The 17,663-nt window shown below is 37.7% G+C and overlaps 1 protein-coding gene across 11 annotated transcripts in view; it reads right to left on the bottom strand.

Moving 5' to 3' along the window:
* LOC122842860 (neurexin-1a) overlaps positions 1–17,663 on the bottom strand; it is a 234,750-nt gene that overhangs the window by 66,946 nt on the left and 150,141 nt on the right. The window contains exon 1 of one of the 11 annotated variants that reach the window (XM_044137098.1): positions 9,003–9,118. The exons of the other annotated variants lie outside the window; for them this stretch is intronic. The gene's annotated coding sequence lies outside the window, so the exon portion shown is untranslated. Of the gene's footprint in view, positions 1–9,002; positions 9,119–17,663 lie in introns of those variants that run through there. 11 annotated transcript variants of the gene reach the window in all.

Here is a 17,663-nt window from a genome sequence, read left to right as displayed (position 1 = left end):
AAAACTCCTATTGATGTGTCCTGCCATTGAACACCAGTGTATAAAAGTGAATACAATGTAGTCAAAGGTTTTTATGAAATGTTTGCAAAATGTATGTTACACTCAGCAGCTTATATTAAATCCAGTTTTAATAATTAGATGCTTAATATGCATCCACACTCAGAGATAAAATATAATTTGTCAGAGGCAGTTCTGTTTTGATAATAGGAAATCAGACCTTCCAAAGCATCACAGCTATCAATAATTTCTTGCAACTCCATCTGACTGATGAACAGACTCCTAAAAGAGGGGAGGGGAAGCAGAATCTCCAGTAGCAGGGGGAGACAGGAGTGAATTAGTGGCTAAATGATGGGGGTACATCAAAGCAGGACTTTTAAAGTTGAAAAATTTGATTAGTGAACAAGAGAGAAGACAAAGAGAATTCAAGGTATACCAAAATAGTCTCGAAGAACCGTCTGGATCAAAGAGAAACAGCTGACCTTATTATTCCTTCAGAGATTACATTGTGTCCACACAGACTGGTTATCCACACAGACAGCAATCACAGTCATTCCAGCACCTCCCCATCGCTCTCTCACTGCCTTGTTGATGCCTTCTGGGAGATCACACTATCATGGAGATCTCAACGAAGACGAACATTAACTCACATATCAATAAATAGGCTTTATTGCGTAGGCGGCGCAAGTATCCACCAACCGGGGTGAGTGAAGACTGCTATTGATTTGCAGCGCTGAAGGACAGACGGAGGTTGAATGTTCAGGTTGTGGGTTGAGGCTGAGCAGGCTGTCAGGGTTTAAGGGCTACTGGAGTTCTGAGACAGCTCGCCGTACACAGACATTTATCATCAGCAAGGTAACTGGCTTTTCTGAAAGCAACTCAGGCGAAAAATGAACAGCTGCCACAGCTGCACTTACAAAGACCCCACCATTTCATCCACCCTTTTTTTTTTTTTCCATTTCCAGATGTCTATGTGCAGCAACAGGAAACAAGTTAAATGTATTGTCATTAAATTACATGATATTTTTCTCTCTGGCTATGGCTGATATTTTGGAGCAGAATGTTTCTAAATAAGATGATGTAAACAAGGATAGAGAGCACAATATCTAAAAAGACATCCATCATGAAGGGGTTTCAGTTGCATAAATTTATTGTGTCTGACTCTGTCTAGATAATACCATCTGACAAAAACAAAAATGCTTCAAAATGAGTTGAGTGACTTTGCCATACCCGGCCTGCCTACACTGACCTGAGACCTGGCATCAATGGAATAAGTAGATTTTCAACAGGCTTTGTAAAATACTGCAGTCGCTTTCACTCTACTTTGAAATGCACAAAGTCCTGACACTTGAACAACTATTAGATGAAATATTTGCACTACAAAAGGAGACGATGCAGACAGTATTACAATAATCACAAGAAGATATTTAACAAAACAAAAACTGACTGTTTCTTGTCTAAGTGAAAAACAAAAATGTCTGCATATCAATAAGGCATAATAATATGACCATTTGTCAAATAGTGTTTTTGTATCCCTTTTCCACCAATGCAGTCCTGACTTGTCCAGAAAAAGTCTCCCAGAACCAGTATTAGACCTCTGAAGGTACAATAGAGGTTGTCTTTCACTAAGATATTGACAGCAGATTCTTTAAGACCTAAAAGTTGGCTGGGAAATTTCATGGATTAGAGCTATTTGTCCAACACATCAGATTGATTTCTGATGCATCTGGAAGCCAAGTTAACATTCTTTTGCTCTTCAAACCTTTCCTGAACTATTTTTGTTTTGTTACATGGAACAACATCATGCTGAAAGACGCCTGCATCCTTTTTTTATCCCCAGTTTAGTGGCCCACATGCACCTGGTGATTCAATTGGCCAGACTTCCCTGGTGATGCATTGTGAAACCTTCCCATCAGTACCAGTGTTGACCTCTTCAGCCTTTTCAGCTACAGTACCTTTTCTATTACGTTGGACAATAAAGGCCAGCCTTCACTCTCCAACTGCATTCATGACAATTAATCTTTGGTTCAAAACTTTATGTCCATTCTTCTTGCCTCTAAAATATCACTTTAGAGTGATAAATGTTAATTTGACATCAAATATACTCAACCTTTTAACAGAGATAATCAGTGTAATTAGCCATAAATGGGCATAGTTTTATGATCATGAAACATGGTCATGCTTCATGAGATGAAAAAGAAAGTTAATTTTTTTTTAATGATTTAAAAATGGCAATAGCAGTTTGGTACAAAACCTTTGGTTTTGTGCTTGCAACAAGATGGCTTTTATATAATAGGAACCATGGTATACATATTTTACAAGTAGATCCATTGACCTTCCAAGTAACAAAAACTTTCTCATACTTTTATATAACATTCTTATTAATTTTTCTTTTTTTTTCATTTTCTATGACAAGACAGTCCTCTACCCTTGCACAGAAGTCAAATGAATTTCAACTTGGTACTTCTTTGCTGTATTACGAAGGCTTTACCCCTTTCTTTCTGTTCATGCTCAGCTCATGGTTCCATCTCTCTCTTATTGAAACTCAAACAGAATGTGGACCCATTCCCCGCGCTGTACAGAGTGTTAGGGAGGGCTGCAGATTAAAAAGCTTTCCCCTGGGCGCGCTCACCAGGCTGTTCAGCACTGCTCGCCAGGGAGATTCACTACATACATTCTCTTTTATGGTCCTTTCCTTATTCATCATAACACAGCTTCAATTTTATTAACTTCTCCATCCAAGCATACATCTTTCCCCCCTGCCATTAGTCTTTTTCTCTCTCTGTTCTTATCCATACAGCACTACACTCCACCAACTTTCCCAAGATGTTCATAGGAACACATAAACAAGTGTATACTTGTGTTTGCTCACATGAATACAGATTTAGCGATGGCTTTGTTTCCATCACTCAAAGGAAATCTTTTTGTGTCTGTTGGGTTAGAGTCACCAGTCCGCTTAACACGTACTGAATGCAGAAAATATGAATAAAAAGGATTCCAAAAATCCATTTCATGCAAAACAGAACATAGAAATACTGCAAATGTTAGCCACTTGGAACAAGACTGAGAAGGATTTTCTGTTTCATGCATATGTTTTAAATGTCTTATTTATTTATTTATTTTTTAGAAATTCAATAGCTATGCTTGCAGTACTGAATTTTAGATTTTTTATGTATTAAGCCAGTTCATTATGAATATTGGCAAGTTTCTAGTTATCAATATGTGATATTTTGTTGTACTAAATAGCATAAAAGCCGTCTACATCTCACTGTTACAACATTTGAGATCAGTCTTTTTGAATTCTTTCCTGGTTCCCCATTTTTTCAGACACTGTAAGAGAAGCAAATTCTGCTGGTCACAGTTTTTCCAACCATAGGAACAAGGAAATGTGTTATTGAACCCAAAACTTTGATGACTTCAGTAGAGTTCACAGCAACCATGCTAAGGAAAAAGTAAAAGTGGAACGAGCGGAAGCAATGGATCTACTGCAGTCTCATGAGAAAGGTGACGACACAAAGACAGGTTTTGATGGAGGAGCTTCACCCATGTTGTAGTGTGAAAAGATGGAATAATAAACAGAAAGAAAGGGACCAAAATCTGTGATGTTGTTCCTCTGAAGTGTAAAGCGAAATCAAAATGGATACAATGTTTGCCTAAGGTATCATTTTTTAGAATTTCCCTTATAAGATGGTGAAGGTCTATGATAAATGTCATTTTTTATATGTAAAGAGAAGGATCAAAATGCAGACAGGAACTTGGATGAGGATGATGAAGGTTTAAAACTTAAGACAGAAAGCTTAAAAAAAAAATAACAGGACATGGAGCATGGTCAAAGTATCAAAAGATCAGCAAAGAACAATGAAAACCAGTGAGCTTATGGTGACTGTGATGAAAGACATTGAATGCAGGTGAGTTTAATGTGGGGGTTAGAAAACAATTGTGGAAGAGAGAAATTATTCAAACTGAAGAAAAGTCAATAATTAACAAATCTGAAGCTGACAAAAATATAACATAGATAAAAATTATACTGTCCATTATCTATGGGTGAGTGCTTTATCAGACACAATCAAGTGCAAAGCACAGAATGCATAAGGTCTGTGACCTTCATTTTTGCATTTTACATGCTCTGAAATGCAAATAGTTACTGTTGCCTTTCACCACTTAGACCAAGTCCTATACCAAAAAGCATAGAGCTGTTTTAGTGGTTAGCCTCCACAATATTTTACTCTTTTTGTGTGTAATTCGCTAGTATCCTAAAGTACTGAAGTCATCATGACAAATTGTCCCAAATGAAATGCCCCAGATCTTGGGTCTCGGTTCAACGACATTAAGCAGCACCTGAAGAGAAATACAAGATGTCACGGATTATGCTCCGTTTCTCATTAAAGATTCATGAGTTGTCGACAGTGGTCTCATCCACAAACAGAAGCCTACACAAAGACACACTAATCATTAAGGTGCTGTCTGAAACATGATGAGAAAGCCAAAAAGGAGGAGAAGCTGTCGTCTCGAGCTGTCAGATTCTCCACATATGCCACGGCTCTTGTCGTCTACTTGCTGCTTAAGAGAGAGCCAATTTATTTCCCTAGAAGGATGTGGACCACTTGTGACATTTGGTAACGGAGCATCAGAGGCTTCATCCAGCTGTTACACACTCAAATACACATAAAAATACAAATACAAGAATATAGGTTGGTGAATTCACCACAGAAGCTTTGACAGGCTAAATAGACGAACTAGCAGCTTCTCCGCTTTAATGTGTGATGATTGTTGGCAGTCCTGATACAACCTTCTATCACTCACCTATTGTCTGTTCTGATGCCAGGTGAAGTGCAAAGAGGAAAATAAATGCAGTCAAAACTGCTGGCCTCCAGCATCCCACAGCATCACTTTAATGCATATTTCCACTGCAACCCTCTGTGATCATGGATTCCTTTTTTCCATCCCTTTTAATAAGTATTTCTTCTTAACAATAAAAATAGAGATTTTAAGTATGCACATTCAGATCTGAAAGTACAGTGCCTTGCAAAGTTTTTCTACCCCTCAAAAGTTTGCATATTTGTTTTTTATATTTTGTTATATAAAAACAAAACTTGATATATTGTATTTAGGTTTTATGTGATAGACCAACACAAAATTCTGCAATACTGTAATGTGGACAGCCCTGCGACAGACTGGCGACCTGTCCAGGGTGAACCCCGCCTCTCGCCCGGAACGTAGCTGGGGATAGGCACTGGCAACCCTCCCGAACCCATTAGGGACATGAGTGTATAGAAAATGGATGAATGTAATGTGGACAATGAATGATTCTTTCAAAATGTTCTACAAACAAAAAGCTGAAGAGTAGAATGAATTCAGATTCTAATTTATCAAACATGACCGTGTAAGGTTTAATGGTTTCTTAGATTTTTCAGTTGATGATTGTCAGAGGTCTTGACAAATTTGTAAATGTCATTTTTAGTAATATATATATATATAAATTGGAAGTTAACAGTCATTTTACACTGTTACCTTTTCAGAGATGCCTATCACATTTCTGCATGCCATTTTTTTACATTTTAAATGTATTTGTTACTGTGCTGCTCTATCACCAATTTTTTTACATGAAAATATATTGTGAACAGCCTTTTACCCACAAAGTTACAGTTCTTTTTTTTTCTTGAACCTCAAAAATGAATTCAGATGTTTGCATCAGAAGTGAACATATATACAAGATCCCCCTGCAGTTTTCCCCTTAAAATGAGTCAAGATTTCAGTTTGAATATATTGATCTAATACCTTATTACTGAATCAATAACTTATGATTGATTTTCTGTGGAAATGACACTAAGATCAATTAATGTCACTGAATGCATTTTCATCTCTTTTGGCTCTGCTGCCACATCTTCTTCTCACCGTCTGTATTCTCAAGCATACTAATTAGTTTGGGTTGGTGTGCTGTCCTGAAGGAGAGGTCAGTGGGCTAAAATGAAAATAGAATCTGGAAAAAGAGCTGTATGAATAATAAAATGGATGGCCAGGCCAGGCTTGTTGCCTGCAGGCCTGATAAAATGCTTCTATTAGCAGAGCCATCCAGGTGTAACATGACCATCAAGGCTGGATATCCAAGCAGAGGGAAAAACACTGAAACCTTGTTATGGTCAGAGCAAATCCAAGCTCACTCTACCAAACATTAATCCATGTGATGGCTCAATAGACTTTTTACATCTCAGGGTAGATGTGGAGTTGAATTTATATCTGCGTGTGTGGGTGTGCAGGCGTGTACACGTGTCTGCTTCTCGGAATGGAAGCAAGAGCAAAATATGTGTGTTAGACACACTGAGTTTCACGGAGACGTGAAATGCTGTCAGTGGATGCTGGAGGCACATTCATGATCTTAGATTTCCATGCATTGCTATAGGCCACATTCTGATGTGGTGTAATCACTTTATCTTGATAATGGAAATTGGATTTAATTTTCTCTTTTCAGCCAAAGCATGTTAAGTCGCACTTTCTTCAGCTTGGAGGTGAAATTGAATGGTTAATGGTTCTTTGCTCACTGCACCTCATCTGGCCCACAGACGCTCATCTTATTTGTAGAAGCGGTAAAATTGCATAATTAAAAACAATTATTCACTACAGGTCATTATCCTTCCTGCTAATTAAGATGTTGACATAGCAAGTTGTGTGAGGTAGGGTGGCAGTTACACAGGAAATATTGCTTTGTACTCATTTCACTGAAAATGAAGAGGGCATAAAGGAGTCATTTATCCCATTGGTGCCTCAAAGACAATTGAAGGACTGACTTTGGTTCCTGTTGTAAAGTACAGGAAAAATTAAATAGCTTAGGACTCAGAGTAGGCCTAAAATTGCTTAGCTCCAGCAAAAAGTTCTTTAATAAATACAAAACCACTGTTTATGCTGAAAGTATCTGCATAAAAAAATAAAAATAAAATAAAAATCATTTAACAGCTCTGTCCATCACATTTCAACTATTTCACTCTTGTGACTAGGAACAGTGTGGATTTACAAAATTGTGGATTTAAAATTTTGTAAATCCACACTGCGGATCAAAGTTCTATCAAGTTCTAAAAGCTGTCACCCACCCGCCAGCCTCTCCTGTTGAGGAGTCCCATAAGCAGTGCGCAGCTACTGGTGAGCATCACCACAATAGTCTGATTACTTTCCTAATAGATAAGGAAAAGGATAAAGATGGATACTGCGAGAGCAAGCAGAGGATAAGGGAACGAGAAACAAAACTGAGATGCAGTGTCAGTAAGTTCTAATGGAGAAAGCAAAAGGATGAGAACCAGCAGTGAAAGCTGATAAAAAAAAAAAAAATGTTGCATTCTGTCTGTTACACAGTTTAGCAATTGAAGCAAAAGGCTGCTGCCTCACTGCAACTTCATATCCTGTTCCATCATACTTCTCTCCGACAACATGAAGTCTGTTTGACAAGACATTAATATCAAAAGGATTAAAAAAAGATGGGAACTAAAGATCAGAGTGCAACATAAGAGTATCTTGTTTGAGTACCAAAGAAAAATAGGAAGAAAGGCAAACTGCAGAAATGTCAAAATAAAGAAGAACAAGTAAATAAATAAATGTTTATAACTAGAGATGCACCAATTAGAGATTTGTTGAGAATTTCTAATCTCTAGGATATTTTTGATTTGTTAGTAGTTTTCTCCATTTATCTGAAATATGTTAAAGAAAGATTTTTTTAAAAATATCAAAGCATATTTTTCTCACCCTTCCTCCATGAAAGGTCATTGCTTATTTATATTCATAATATTTATTTTTGGAAGGTTGCTGAAAAGTCAGTGACGCAGTTTAATTGGATAGACTTCCTTCAAAAACCTTTCGACAACTGAAGTAATATACTTGAATTTGTGTCACTGAATTTAAATCTTTCATTTCAAATAAAAGGTAATTTATGTATTTCAAAGAGAAATTATATCCAAGTATCTTCAGAGTGCCATTGTGGATAATAATCTCTGTCTGCAGTCTGCTTTTCAACAAATCCAAAGAGATGAATCTTCACAGTGTCCTGGATGACATAATCGGTTGTTGATAAGCACTGCTAATCCACCTCATTTGCTTTTGCAACTCATTTTCAAATCTGTCTGTATGGTCAAAAAGCTGAGCAGAGACTTTGAATATAATGAAATATGATCCTTGTCAGTTATGATGAATGAACTTCCACATTTCCTTTCTGCTTGTTGGTTCCTTGTTTATGATTGATAATATATTTTTGTAAAGAAATTTCATATAAATCTATTTACAGGTCTAAGGTAGGCCACTGGAATTAAATGTATTGTGAATTCCTTTAAATTAACTATAATGTGCCAATAATGTAGGCATAAAGGATGTAGGTTCCATGATCTATGTTCATTATATTCACTTATGGAAATATTTCATGTGCAAAAGTTTTGAGCATTAAGCATAAAATTTGAAACGTGCATCAGTCAATTCTTAACACTGTATCAGGGACATCATGCAACTATTCCATGTTTAACAATGCTTCTTCTAATTCATTCTGTCAAACTATTAATTCTAAAAGATGATTATAATGCCTGCCAAGACTTTTTGGATGTCCTTCAATATTGCATTACTAAACATATTTGAAAATGACACAGATTTCCTCCAACTCACAGCGGACCAGGATCCCACAAAGGAAAGAGCTGAGCAGAACTATATTAATACTTAAACGAGTCACTTGGTAAGTCTTTTTATGAAAGAGACCTCAGTTAATGCTGGGTCGAGCATAGATCAGAATTTTAATACAAACCACCCACAATTTCCAAGCCCAACCTCGAGAGTCAAGTGGTTACACAACCAGATGTGGGAGTATTTGAGCAACAAACATGCAGCAAAACAACACAAACTATGGCAGACTACACTCTGTTTGTGTGGCTTGAAAGTGTCACATACATTTGCAGAAAATGCATCCTGACCTAACATTGTTCTAAGAAGAAAGCTAAGTCTGCTTACGTCCTCCCGCAATTGTTTATTTTTTTACTTACTGCACTCTTAGCCAACCAGATCTTTCCACATTTTCCCAAAGCCAGCTGGGATCTTTTTTTTTTTCATTTTTGTTATATTTAGATGCAATGGCAACCAAACTGTTTTCACAATTTGGAATCCTAAGACAAAACTCAGTGTGGTTGGTGCAGCTGTACTACATCTTCTAATTTGGAGCACAGTATCTTTCAACCAATTACTGCTAACGCTCACAGTAAGTGGTATCACCTGGTTTAGACAGACACTACAAACAGAACACATTATTTTCTCTAAGCAGGGCATCAGTGAGAAAACATTCACAGCAGGAGGGCAGCATAATAGTTGTGCTTGAGAGAGAACCCGCAGGAAAAATAAGATAAAAGTGTTCCACACTTTTAATTCCTAAAATAAAACTTTGGATTTGATTTGCTGCCCATCTAATTCAAGACAGGACTATGGAGCATGGTATTGAAAGGTTCTTCCACCTGACAAACAGGAGAACGTCTGTGAGTAACTGTCAGCTTTTTCGTTTGTCTATGACAGCGTCTGTCTTCATTCAGCACTCTTAAATTGGCTTTGGAACCAATCGGAAATGGTTTTTTTATTATACACTTCCCATAACTCCCCCTCTCATCAAAGCCAGGCCATCTTTTATCTGGAAGATGACGTTTCCATTAGGGTCTGCCAACTTCTTACTGCTGCTCTGTGAGTTGTGGTGCTGGGGGATGAGCATTGTTAACCAACACAACAACATCAGCAGCATCTCACTGGCTGGGACGAGCAAAGGCCTCGGCCGAGGGAAGGCAGTTCATCAGATGACTGCTCACCTAGAACACACACACACATAGTGGGCACACACAGTATTTCTCCTGCACTCTTTCATTCACACCCTCATTCTTACAGAGACAAACACACAAAAATTCACAGATCTGACAAAGTCAGACAACAAAGGCACAGAAAAAAAGACAGAACTTGGCCAAAGGGAGCGTGTCTGTCAGCTCTTCCTCAACAGTTTCAGGGATTCATCAAAGGTATGAGAGGCCCATAAGGCTCAGCTGCCAATCTGGCAAGACTTTCAGTCCCCAAACACAGAACCGGGGTTCTTTCAAAGCAAGCTGGCTCCCTCCGCTCTGTGTCACTGTCTTCATTAACTTTAGCTCCAGACCTAGCTCACGTTTAGTTCAGGCTTCAGAAATCAGGAGGGTTTCACAGCTTTGAGAGCAGGGGCACTTTCTGCCATCGTCAACATTTAAAGGCCGTGTTGACTGGTGTCGGTCTGGTGACATAGTTGGTACTAATGAGGACAGGGCTGTGTACTGGAATGTGCTGGTCGGCAGAGACATGCGAAAAGTCCCACTCTGGGAGCTTTAATTAGGCTTACATTATCAAGCTGTCTGTCCACATTGACCCTATCATGTATTGTTTAGAAGTTTCATAAATCATGAGTCTAAATCAGAGATTCCTCAGTGTAGCATGGTACACTGAGTATTGCTTGTTGTTATGAATCTCAATGTTCAATGCAAATCTTTCTACTTTTTGAACAACAAAATAAGCTTGTGTAATTGAAACCGTACAATAAGCATGCTATGAGCAAAATGATCAACAAGTTATATCAAATCAGAGGAAGGAACCTATTGTTTTGATAGCACATTAACAAACACCTACATGTGTGAAGACCCCCTGCAAAGTGAGAGATGTGTTTACTAAGGGCTTTATGAAACTGTATCTGCAAATCAGATTATCCCTTAACAAATCATTGTAAGACTTTGTGATTTAATTAAAATGTCAGTTATTTATCTTTTTAATTTAGCTTTAATTTTTGGATTTTTTTATTGTTTTATTTTTAAAGCATTTTGTGATTTTTACCTTGAAAGCTGCCAATTAAATACAATTTTACTTTTTTTTAAAAATTGATAGGAGCCCTCTAAAACCCAGTTAGCTATGTACTGGCTCAGAGAAGCATATCGAAAGAAAGTAAATATTATTGATGAAAAAATAAAACCCACAAAACAAAAGAAACAAAAAAGACAAAGAGAAAACAAATTGTGTGTTAGGTAGAAAAACAAACACAATACCATTACAGGCTAAGTAACACTAAAAGACTATGTATATTTTCAAAAAAAATTTTTTTCATATAAATTTTGTGCTTTTTCTAATTACCTAAAAACTCACTTTCTGTGTTCTTTTGAAGTGTAAAATTTCATATATATATATATATGTGTGTACAAAAACAATATAAACATCCTAGCAACCATTAGCTGACTCAATTGTTGCTAGGAGTTGCTGAAAGCCCTTTTTGAATTGATATGCTTTATCAGACTGAGCATAAATGGATACTTCTCTAGGTCAAAACATTGGTTCACTATAAAATCAAAAAGAGTTTGGCACAAATGAAAGTCATTTCTTAAGGTTAATCAGCTCATTTAAAACACAATAGTTTTTTTTGTAGAAAATATCTATGTATGGTCATCTGTAATTTTGAATTTAGCTGTTTTGATGCTGCAGTGTTTTGTTGGATTTTAGGTTTTGCTTTTTTATTGTCTCTTGTCCTGTGGGTAAAGTCACATTATTTATTGAGATGTGAAAAGTTAAATTCCAATCAGAGTGTTGTACTGTTGAAGGCTCAAATGGCTTAAGGTCAGAAGCAAACAATTCTTTATATTCCTTTTTATGACCTCTTTCCTTGCAAGTATTAACCAAATTTAATAAAAGAATTGTTGATCACTAATTCTTGAAAGACTGTTGACCTTGTCTAGAAATTACAAACATTGTATTTTTTGCAGTTTTCCTTTTGGTTTCTTAAACTGTCTGCAATAAAACAGCTCTTTCTCCATCATGATCTCATCAGATCCGCATCCTTGACCTTTGGACTATGCTGTAAATGTCATCCTTCTTTATGGGCCCTGTGATGAGTTTATTGAACAATTCACACTCACTTAAGCACCCACACAAGGCCACACACACACAACATTTCTACACATGTGTGAATAAACTGTCATGGGATATGTCCTTCAAAGGTAACTATAACTCTGATTTCTGACCATCAGGTATTTCAGCAAACCATCTGAAATAAATCCAGACATCAAGAGAGGATGAGGGGTGTTAGAAAAATCATATATTGTTCACATTTAATTCTCATAAATGAAAATCTCAGAGTTTTGAATTTATTTTTAGCCCCTCAATAACTAAATAAGCTCAAGTGCAACTAATTGTCTTCAGAACTTGCCTCATTCTAATGAGTAAATCATTTACTCGTTTAAAGTAAATGATTTAATCAAATGATTTACTCATTAGAGTGAGTAGACTATTTATACTGAGTCATTTAATCTTAGTATAAATGCAACTATTCTTTGAAGCCTTCAGAAGTTTATTAAGAATCAATAGAGAGAAACATCATAAATACCAGGAACCAGACAGGGATAATGTTGTAGAGAAGTTTAATGTGGCATATAGAGTACTGTTTGGACCATCAGCTAAAAATAGAAAGGACATGTCAGAACTGAAAACTCACCAAGACATGGACAGGAAAGCTTCAGAAAAGTAACCAAGAGATCCAAGACTGATCTAGATAAGCTTTAGAGACCCAGGGCTATGTTAGAAAAAGCTGTTGACAAGACAATGAGATACTGCAAATCCAATGATAGGTGGTTCTAAGAGAGATTGTGGCTGTACTGGGACAAAGTGTGAAAAAGGTTGAGGTGTATAAATACTTTTGCAAGGCACTATATACATACATACACAATTTCTATACCAGCTTCTCCTTGAAGGGATGTGAGGGGGCTGGCACCAATCTCCAGGAGAGGATTGGTGCCATTGGGCAAGAGGCAGGGTATACCTTGGACAGATGCAGACAAACAATCATGCATGCACACACATACCCAAGGGCAATTTAGAGTGACTGATTAACCAAATAGTCATGTTTTTGGACTGTGAAAGGAAGCACAGAGTCCAAAAATAAGAGTCTTTCTCCACGCAGAATGACACCAGGCCAGGATTTGAACCCAAGACCTTCTTGCTGCAAGGCATCAGTATTACCAACTGCTCCACCATATTACTTTAGCAAAGCACTATTTGTATCAAGCTGTAAAAGTGTGATTTTCTATGGCTGGAAAGATATATTTATTTTTCCAGCAATGCATCACTACATAATAGATAAATGAGTCAAAGCCCACAGTGATTAGCTGACTCAATGGTTGCTAGGAGTTGCTGAAAGCCCTTTTTAGCTTGAATTGATATCCTTTATCAGGAAAACATAAATTGAACAGAGCATTAAGTAGCACCAAAATCCTGTCCTATGTGGATGCAGTACAAAAACAGCAGCATCATAACAACTGAACCAACTTTTACCATATGGAAAATACTGATCCTATCTTATCTCAGGCCACTCCTGAATCAGCGTTCTTCTGGAGTTCTGGTTCATAACAGCAGGAGTGATGGGGCCAGGGACACAAGCACTCCTGCCACGATGATAAATGTTGTGCATTAGAACTGTCTGCCTCTCTGAGCCCAAGCTGGGCTGCAACTCCGCCTAGCGGACCACAGAGCTGAAAGTGTGGGGAGGAAGCAGCATGACTGTATTGAGATCGTTTTGCAGATGGACTGTAATATAAAATTTTAAATACAGTCTACAAAAAGCTTGGGATCAGTAAAATATCCTATATCCACTACTGGTGTCTAACAGGCTTTGATTTTGTGAAGATGGCAGCTGGTTGTCTTGTTTAAGGAAACTGATGATTTGGGTACTTACATTTAACGTCAAGCTCTGATGGAGGTTTTTACCTCCGTATGAATATTTCCAGAAACCAAAAATAAAACAAAACAAGGATTAAAAATCAGTTCTTTTGTACCTAAACCTCAGCGCGATTTCAAACTCATTCCTATCACTTCCTGTATTTCATGTTATCTTTTTCCATTATACAAGCAATATTTTCCTTTTAATTAAACCTTTATGTTCATTGAAAGTTCTCGTTCTTTTTATTTTTTCTTACTTTTATACCTACTCCTTCTTTCAGCTGATCTCCTTTGTTTCCCTCCTTCCTTGTCTTTGGGTTTTTATCAGTCATCTTGCAAGGAAAGGTAATAAAAGGCCAACACAATGAAGGAGCCTTGCTCTGCTTTGTTGTGTTGTTGTCAGAGACTCTCTGAATTGACTTTTATTTTTGTTTGCGGCAGCAGTCCTTATCGGAGAGATGGGTGAGCGATTTGGCCTCAGTGCTTCTTTGTGGTTAAATAATACAACAAGAAGATAAGACCTTGTGGGTGACCAGTTCAATGCTTTCCACCTCCTGCCAATGTATTCTCCTCATCCTGAGGTGTGCTAGGAAGTCCCCAGTGGGGCTAACAGATATGGCAGCTTTGTGTCTGCAACCACCTTTGATATAATGTCAGCCCTCCCCCTCCTATTGGATGAGAAGTCATGCATTTTCAAACTGCATAGCCTGGTAGCTTTAAAAATAAACTGTACGTGGCAGCCATTTTTGCTGTAAAACTGTATCACTACAGAGGAAGCAGACACCTGGTCTGAGAAGGGTACCATGAACAATAAAAATGGCTCCAGCTGAGCTCTGTATAGATGTGAAAACGTTTTACAGGCATCTGTTAAATACTGATGGCAACACAAGTTCCTGGCTGAAGCCATTACTTTGAGTCTAATCGACAGTGTCTATTAAGATTTCATGAAGTGGTAATGATTATACAATGACTTCCAGCACTGAAATATGTCGATCATCATTATCTGACAAATATTGTGCAGTCTCCCCTTATGCAACAAAACGACTCCCAACTTGTCAGGCTATGCACTCAGTTTAAATGTTACCAAACACTGGGAGAGTAAACCTCAAATGGAACGGACTTCATTTTCCAGTCACAATGTTGTATCAGAAAATATGATGACGGTCACCTAGAGCCCACCGTAGAACACTTTAGGTGACTAAATACTCTCAGATTTAAGAAGAAATTACAGAATGCAGCCTACTTAGACAGCACAAAACCAAAAGGCTTTGTTCCAAACTAGCCTTTTGTAATTCCAAAACAGGAGCATTTTCGCCCTCAAAAGTCCATAGTCCTGTTTAAGCTACTTCAAACAGAGCTACGGCTTTGTCTTGCGTTGATTGAACTGAAACAAGTTACTTTCCCTCTGCATATATATATATATATATATATATATATATATATATATATATCTGTGTGTGTGTGTACATGTGCTTGTATGAAATAGTTATCCAGTGCATAGCAGCATCCGAGTATTTTTCAGCATCACTGTGAAAACATCATTGTTCAAACCTTAGATCCATATGTTCATCCATTTGTGCTTCTAACACCTGTCATGCAACACCCCTTGACAAGAATCATTGTGGATGAATAATCCATGGTACTTGCTTGACCTGTCTTTAGCCTTAATGTACCGTAATGATGGTTCCAAAAGCCGACATTTTAAGTTTATAGAGTAGATGTTTATGGATCGAGAAACAAATACACATAGATTGGCTGTCTGGCTGCCCATCGATTTATATGGCAGTTGACTAAAGAATGGTGGTGGCTGACACTGGCACGCAATAACTGTTACATTTTCATATAAATAACAGCAGCATTCTGGGCTGTAATAGCCTCAGAAATTACAACATGGATGAACGAGTGGGCCCACAGTATTGATTACAGCAAGGCCTTTTTATGAAACTTTGCACAAATACTTGAAAACATTTCCATTCCACTTTATTTAAGGAAATTCAAAACTTGTGTTAAGGAAAACATTTAAAATCATTTTTGTCCCCAAAGCATACAAAATGGAGCATGTGATAATAAGAAATGTGTTTCGTTATCCCTATTGCTGACCAGTCATAATGTGCCAGTGCTGATGGTGAAATAAAACTTTGACTTGTTAATGTTAAGCTCAGGAAAGATCCGGCAGAGACACAGAATTCCCACAACAATTTCCTACATCTTTTACAGCGGCTCTTTGTTAGCCACTAAGCTATTTCTCAAAATGCACTCTTTGATTAAAGAGTTCAGGAGTGGAGGAGACATCAAGCATAACTGATTTATTAGGCTGAGAGAAGGGAGGAGATCCAGACGGAAAAACAGAGGAAGGCCCCCGTGTGCCTTTTTAATTACTTTTGTCAAGGTGTTTGTTTCGTCCTTCAGGGACAAGCAAACAAAATCATTGGTCGTAGGACCAATTTAAGAAACTCGCATATTGAGCCATAGTATTTTGTCAGCATGCAGAACTGACTGCAAGAAAACTCAGCTCATACTTCTCCCTCCGACGTCCATGTTCCCTCCAGAGGAACGGCATGCTGTGAAGCTGCTAAACCGAGCAGAATGAGGCCACTGATTCAAGGGTGCCCCCCTATCACCTCATGTGTGTACCTGAGGGTTGGAGGAGGACAAAGGAACAACATGCGCCTGTCTGTTTGATCTTCCTGTATGAGGTGTGCTGCACATGTAGGCTGCTGACATGTCACGGATTATTTGCTTTTGCACTGCACTGCTCATCATTGCTCAGCTCTTTTCATAGCAGAGAGAGGCTGAGAAATATTTTTATGCACACAGACAGAGGCACTTCTTTTGAATGCACTGTCTGATAAAACATCCAGGACCAGAGGTTCTATTTAGACTGTCCTGCTTGGATGCAACTCCACTAACTAAAAGACAAGAGACCAACCAGTCACTCACACACAGAGAAATAACAATGAGAAAAATGCACACCATTCTGGAGATCTGTGACATAAATGTCAAGTGCTTCTCAGCAGATAATTGGACTTCAAAATACTGTGTTTCTCATTAAGACCTCAGTAATATTGACTGATAGTCATTAGGGAATTTAGAAATGATCACTAAATTCATTATTCATAAATAAAAAGAAGGGGACAAGAGGAAGATGAGTGTTTCTGCTGACAATGCTTTCAGAAGCCTGAGACATTTTAAGAGCGGATACAATTTCCTCCCTCATCAGTCCCAGTCATAAATGGTTTCTGCTGTGCTCTTTTTCATCCGTCAACATGATCCGTTCTGCGTCTTGATCTCTTGTTTCCTGATGTACTCTTGCTCCAATATTTCATCACTATGTAGTTTATTAACAAGAAATTACTCTGTCAAAGTCTTCTTTCTTGTTTGAACTGAAATGTACCTAAGAATGTATCGTCCGTAAAATAAACCAAAGCAAAATAAATGAAATCATGGAACAAGATGGCAACATAAATATTTGTGAAAGCTCCAGTAGTTGCACTGGAACAATATCACAATGTAAATATTTATCTGCTGAATGTATTCTACTGTCCTGGCAGCAGATAATTAAAAACAGCATGTGTATTACACTTATGTGTGGGTTTGACAAGCCCGAGTGGAAGACACACAGGATGGTAGGGAGAACAGCACCAAATTGAAGAGGGTAATTAAGTTGACCAGAACAAGGCGAGTTGTCTGTTGAATATTTCTTACAGCCTCACACAAGAAGCCCAGTGGAAGGCATCAACAACAACAGGCACCAACAACAATTATGGAATAATTAGCTGAGAGACAACCTGGAGGACTTTCCTTTGGCAGCAGAGATTTTTGGATATAATTGCACAGTTAATTCTGCACAATTGTTCCTTTTCCTCAGTTGAAGTTTAAAAGTGGATTTTGTGCAATGGAACAAGAACAATATATTTTTTTTATTTATATGTCATATCCAAGATATATTGTTG

The sequence above is a fragment of the Gambusia affinis genome, linkage group LG13, assembly GCF_019740435.1.
Source record: "Gambusia affinis linkage group LG13, SWU_Gaff_1.0, whole genome shotgun sequence".
Lineage (NCBI taxonomy): Eukaryota > Metazoa > Chordata > Actinopteri > Cyprinodontiformes > Poeciliidae > Gambusia > Gambusia affinis.
The sequence above is the reverse complement of the archived record's forward strand: the minus strand, read 5'-3'. Positions and strand labels throughout refer to the sequence as shown.